Raw genomic sequence first — 7,171 nt, forward strand, 5'->3', positions numbered from 1 at the left:
TTAATGCTCAGTGGTAGTTTGTTTAAGTGTATAAGACTAGGAAGGGGCCATTGGATAACTTCGGGTTCCTTGCGGTGGTAAAAGTTTTCGAGACAAAGCCAAAGTTTTTTGGTTAGGGCAAGTCCACGGGTTGCATTTAACAATGATGACAGATGTGTGGTTCCTTCTGCGCTCGCCCCAACGGTCACACCGTAAAACATATTAGAATGTAATGGGATTTTAAACAGCGGGCTCGGAAACATCGATGGCCTACCTCTACCAGTGTGAAAATGTGGCCATCTCTAGTTTATGAGATTCAGACCGTACTTATGGTACACTATCATTATAATGGGATTTTAAACATCGGGCTCGGAAACATGGAGGCCCCCACCGTGGGGGCTGAAATTTTCAGGGTCATCTAATAGTGGTATACCACTACCATTATGAAAATATGGTAATGTGGTCTTTTCTAGTTTTTGGGATTATGGCCCTTAATTATAGTACAGTCAAGTGGCACTATTCATTATTATAATGAGATGTTAAACGTTGGGCTCGGAAACATCGAAGTTTTCACTCCATGTTTTTGAAGGTTCTAGTCAAAACATGACTGAGGCAAAATAATTCTCGATATTTTATGTGAATTCAAGGGATACTGGCCCGCTTCAGTGGCTGATAGGCCCTATAACTGCAATATTTTTAATGACTGTAGTGGTGTTCTTGATTTTTAGCCCCTTTGTTTGAATTCCAGTAAAGCAATCAGTAAATAAACCCCGATTAACTGAAGCTTTTGAGACCTTTCCACCGTATAGTTTTGTTTTAGCAATTTCTTGGCCAGAAAAGCTTTAAGGTCTTCCGAGATTCCCACCAATTTGATGTATTTTCACAGCGCCGCCTTGACGTCAAAATTTGATAAATCATCGCAGTCAGATTTCTATTGATCGGTACATATTTTTTAACTATCTTCTTATTTCAAATCGAACACTAGTGAAACTTGCACAAAAGTTAGTCACAATAAATAGCAAATTATATTATTTGGTTTCTTTTAACATTAATTGTAGGTTTACCAACACTTAAAATGTAGATGTTTAAATTTTTCAAACGCCAAGTTTGGGCCTGCGCCGGATACCCCGACCATCGACTTGTTTGTGTACCGTCGTAAAAAAATTATGAACTGTTTTGTAATATTACTTTGCTCAATGATTTTTTTTTTAGGTTTCTTCAGTGTTTATGCCAATTTTCACTAAAACTCGTCACTTAGAAAGGAAAAAATTTATGTTGTTTCAATAATTTCCGAACAGCCCTCGTACTTATGGTCTGTAACTGCACACCCACTTATAAAATAATCTACGGCAACTATCCATGCATGCTTTTAATTGTTTCATTGTAAAGATTGCTTTCTGAATTTCATAGTTCCTCGTCGCAAACTGCCGCCAATATAAATCCTCACTAATCTGAATTAAAGAGTACGATGGTAAGTATAGAACCATTTTTACAAGATCTTGGACTTTCGGTATGATGTAAAGATCTTTTTCCTGCATCAAAGCAATGACAAAGCAAAAAGACGCTAGTTTCAAATGAAATACATGTATACACAGATTGCAGAGGCTTAGCTCAAAAGCCAGACAAATCTTGTTGATTTTTGAGAGCATGGCTGAGTGGCCAGCAATTAATGAAATAGACAGGCCTACATCACATTGCTGTTTGACACAACTATCCAAAGTCCAAGCTCTTGTTAAATTGGTTTTAAATGTGGACCCCGGACCGTGTCTGCAGATGATACCCGTAGACAGTCTTCCACTACAAAACCGTTACTGGCCTGCTGGCTGACTCGTTACTATCTTCCTTACGTACAAATCATTATTTGCAAACCACATTTGAGGCGTTCTATTTCACATTTCATCCTCTTTCCTTCAGGGTAAAACGCAGCCCCATCCCAAACGACTCCAGGTAGTAAATGTATCTGTGAAAATTGCAGTAGAATCCATTCTCCATCATGTGCGTCCCTAGAGCGCGCCAAGGCAGCTGACGCTGTTGGAAACCTTATTGCGTTGCTTGCTTGAAATAAATAAATATATATCTTTTATATAATAGCTAGAATTAGAGTGACGTTCTAGTTGTCTATCATTGCAAAAAGTATGATTGTTATGGTGTATCTTTAATTTGAAATATCTTCGATTGGCTCTAAAGATGATAGATATGTGTTTTAAGTATAGACTCGAATCTTTTAAACTAGAAATTGTACTATCACAATTTATTACAGTGTAATAGGTTGACCGCTATAATAGATAACCAATTCAATTTCAGCCGTCGGGATAGGGGTCTTTGATGTTTCAGAGCCCGACGTGAAAATATCATTTGATTGAAATATGTATTAATTTTTCAGTATGAATCCGTATCTCTTAAAAAAGATATGATACTATCACCATTTTTTCTCACAGTGCTGGGGATAAACCACTTGTAGATGACCCTGAAAAACTTAGCCCCGGTTGGGATTTTTGTGCTTTCGAGTCCGATGCATTAAATCCCTTTACTAATATAGCGAAATTGGTATTTTTAGTATTAACCCGTATCTCTCGAACAAGAGATGACAACATTACCGTGGTTTTTTTTTAACAGTGGTAGTGGTGATTCCAAGTGACATCTCCCTCTCTCTCACTCTCTCTCTCTTTCCACCCCCTTTAAAGATTTACATGAAGCTGTCACTGCATAGTAAACAAAGTAGTGAGAGATGCAATGCATGCGCAAATAGTAAAATGTGCCTCATAAGGATACGGTAATTTACGTTTCTTCAATATCGATGCAATTTAAGATTTCCGTATTAAAATGCTATTTACTATATGTATTCGTGTTTTGACTTTTCTTCATTTATGTGTTAATGGCCGTTAGCCGGAAAAATATTGAATTTCATTGTAAGGTAAAAAAAAAAATCAATAAAACTGCATACAAATTCGTGATCTGACATGTTTTGTTTCTACATATAAGGCATACATACTTATAAAGTTCTCTGGAACATCCTAAAGGTAATCAGTATCATACTATTTTGATTGAAACGTCAAGATGTTTTTTTTTTTTTGGGGGGGGGGGGGTTTCATGACATATACTCTTATCATATATATTAAAGTTGCTTTTTGTATACAAAATAACAGGCGGATACATAGATATTTATATTTTAAAACGAAACTAGTTTATTATTTTATGTTCTTGTACTTATTGAAAGGGAATGTGTTTCCGCACTATCACACAATCAATGACAATTTATGAAAATAAGTCTAGTATATTTCTTTCAGATAAATTTAATATAAAAAATGAAGAAACATTGGGTTATTTTTTATGATACGGTACATAATACAGTAAAAGCATATTAGATAGACGTTACCAAATAGCGATTATGTAGATCGTTGATTGAGATGGAGGAGTAGATATCCAAAAGTAAACTTTAGATCCTTTATGCAAAGAAGGACACGTTACCCCGAAAAAATATTGATCCGCGCCTGACATTTGTAAAAAAAAAAAAACCCATCGATTAAAATCATACCACAGCACACATATAGCACAAAGACCTATTATGAAAAACGCTGATCGATTTTTAGATCAGTTTCTAGTTGTACGGGCTTTAAATTTTTAAATGTCGAAATTCGTAGTTATTTTTTATGGTAGAACAATCGGATTTAAAACCTGTTGTATCTATAAAAAAGACTTGGGTAACATATGTACACTCGTGACTGAGAGATCAATAACAAGTTACGCACTTGAATAAACATTGCATTTGTGTTTCTTAGCTTCAATGCTCATGCCACGTATCTTGTATTCATTAAGTAATTCTCTCTCTCTCTCTCTCTCTCTCTCTCTCTCTCTCTCTCTCTCTCTCTCTCTCTCTCTCTCAGTTTCTACAATGTGAAAGGGGGGCCAAAACAAAAGTGGATGCATACATAAAAGATACGTCCAAACTTGAAAGAAGATGGGGGAACAAGATAGCGCAAATGCACATTTAGTTTTATCGTAACAAAAAATCAAATTTATTTTTTTCCAACCAAATATACTAGATGATGTTATATTACAAGTTTACAAAAGCACAGTTTCTACCTATGTTCAGTTTTGAATATTTTGACCAACGATAAGTAAAATCAAAGTACTGAAGTACTGAAAGCCGGGCTCTTTTGGTGTGTCTTTATGCATATTGTGTAGTAAAGACTGAAATCTCTCTCTCTCTCTCTCTCTCTCTCTCTCTCTCTCTCTCTCTCTCTCTCTCTCTCTCTCTCTCTTTCATGCTTTTAATGTCTACAAAGCGTCAGAGAGCGACCAAATTTTGTAAGCGGCTACAAACAAAAATCTGTCTATCTAGTAGAAAAAAGTTCAAAAGTTGCTGCCTTGAATTTTGCAACAAGCGTTATATATTCAATTCCTATTTCTTCAACGCGCAGCAAAGTAGTTCATGGAAATTCATGCGCATTGTATGTGTCCAAAATGCATAGTCTTGTTTATAAATCACGTAATTAATAAGAAAACTAAAAAAAGATAGACAATTCTTTCGAAATTAAAAAGGAGAAACAAAATGCCAACACGTTTGACAAAACGTGGCTCTTTGTGTAACTATTTGGTATAGCGGAAGCTTTTACTTTGACGCTGTTTGTTTTTTTTGTTTTCTTTTGAAGTTGTGCTATTTATAGTAACATTGGCAATTTGCCTGCCTACCGCCAGGACTCTGCTTTCAGCGCAGCCCGGCTAAAATAAATTGTAAAGTTTTGGTCGTATCGAAACCACAACCTAAAAACCCTACCTCTATAATGTTACCTAATGTCTGCTGCTCTAACCACTGAGCCATTTCAGTGACAACAAACATCATTATAAAAATGCTAAATGCAACTTCAACCCCGAATTTACGGACTTCTAGTATTTCTCTAAAACGTTAATTGTTGTGATACAAAATGACATTTTTAAAGTTAAGTGGGTCATCTCTCCACATTTTTGTTGATTAAAATCGGTTTGATTTCCTTTAAACCTTATATATATACAAAGACAAAAATATGGAGCCTAGACCCATTCTATAAAAGAAAAGGCATTGAAGTTATAGAAATTACACTATTTGAAGTCTTTGACACGTATACGTCAGTTTAAATCAACCTAATCTAAATATGTAAAATATTTAAATGTTATAAATCGATGTTATGGTAAATATGCATTGTTTTCAATAATTTAGAAAGAAATTATGAGCTTTGTTCATATTTTAATTTCATAGTTTCATATCTATTCCAATATTGGCAGTTTACACGCCTTATTTACCTATCTTCTTTGTTGATTTTGCTGAAAAGACAAAGTTGCACTCTTGGGTTGTAAACACTTTGTCTCATTATTTTAATAAATTTCAGTTGCACTGTTGATCAGTAATGCCAAATTAGGATAATTGCAACTGCAATGTTATGTTTGATAATGTTTGGACCATTAAGCCCCTCATGTCACTACCGAACAAATGTTGCATTTTAAAATGCAGAACTAGATGCGCCTTCCCACCCAAGGCGTTGAGCTTGACTCCTTTTTTTTCCTTTTTTTCAAATGACTTAAAAACGCTCAACCAGGTCTTGAAGTTGTTAAAGGAGGTGACTCGATCCTGTTTATAAATATTAAGAGAAATTATATCCCTGCGATCAATCATCCGTACAATTGAAATCATTTGCACAAAATGTCGATGAATCTGTGCATGGTGTGTTGACCAAATGACACAAACCCATATAAAATTACAGAGGTAGATTGTATTTCACTATATTCACTTTGATCAATGAAGGCATCCTTAAATGTTTACGTTCTATCAATAAGTGTGATTTTCCCACCTTGTGTAGTCGCGGGCTGACTTAAGTTGGGATGAAACTTTTAATGCGCTTGCGTAAATTGGAATCCTGGGAAAGAATTACTATAGAGACTTTAGAGAAATCGTGCAAGAGAAATTCGAAGGAGTTATTAAACTGGCCAGTTATTGCAAGAATGTCCACAGGTATCGTCTGCAGCCACGGTCAGGAAAACGCATAATTTTTATATATCTTTCCGAATCTTAGTTAGATTGGAGAGGAAAATGATGGTCAGTAATATAATTGCGACCGGACCATGAATTTCGGAGAGCATAAAATCATTTTAAAACAGCATGCACAGTTGCTGTTGATTACTTTATAATAAGTGGGTGTGCATTCATACCTTGTATACCAATCGCACTTTCTCGGGTCTTTCCGGCAAGCTCGAAAAACACCTCGTATGTACATGTATTACATAGGCGTCCTTTACTACCCCTTTCTATAAAACTTGATATAGATACGAAATATTTTACAATTTGCTGAGATCTGAGCTTGACCTAATTAAAGTCAATGAAATTACCATGAAAAATACCACAGAAGCAACATACAAGGTTGTCTATCCGATAATTAGTTGAATGCGAAGCGACTCCTTTTGTTTAAGATTCTAATATCCCATAATGTTAATACATTCAATGTGTTTTTCCGAGCTCTGCTTGAAAGGCCCGAGATGTTGTGATTGCTTGTACATTTGTATACATGTACACCGCTACACGCGTGTCTCCATCACATAGTCATTATATAAGAATAAATGAGCAAACTAAATGTACACCCGCATATTTTTATTGACCAGGAAACTATATATATATATATATATATATCTTGTATTTTTAAGATTGTGTATTCACTTTTAGCCTAAAATTAGTATTCCACTGGCTGCCTTCCTTAGTTTTTAAAAAATCTAACCTTGTAATCAGGCTTTGGGTGAATACCATTGTAAAGTAATGCATTACATTACCATTACTTCATGAATTAGGGTATTAAATTACCATAACCATTACTTTATGTTCTTAAAGTAATGCATTACATTACCATTACATGAGTAAAGTAATGCATTACCATTACCATTACTTTGTGAAAAGTTAATATTTTTAAAAAAAAATTTAAAAGCTAAATAAAGAGTTTTTGTAAATGTTTCACAAATGAAACATGCTTTAACATATTTACAGGTTCATGTTCACTATCAGGTTCAAATTTAATGACTTATACAAGATTGCTGTTGCTTTTTATGATAATCAAAGTTTACAGGTGTCATCTTTTAACTGCATCCTCTCGGGTGTGAAAATTTAAGATGTATAAGTGTTCAGGCGATAATAAATAAAAGTACATGAATCAGTCCAAACTATTGTACTTTA

This window comes from Magallana gigas, chromosome 4, assembly GCF_963853765.1.
Source record: "Magallana gigas chromosome 4, xbMagGiga1.1, whole genome shotgun sequence".
Taxonomy (NCBI): Eukaryota; Metazoa; Mollusca; class Bivalvia; order Ostreida; family Ostreidae; genus Magallana; species Magallana gigas.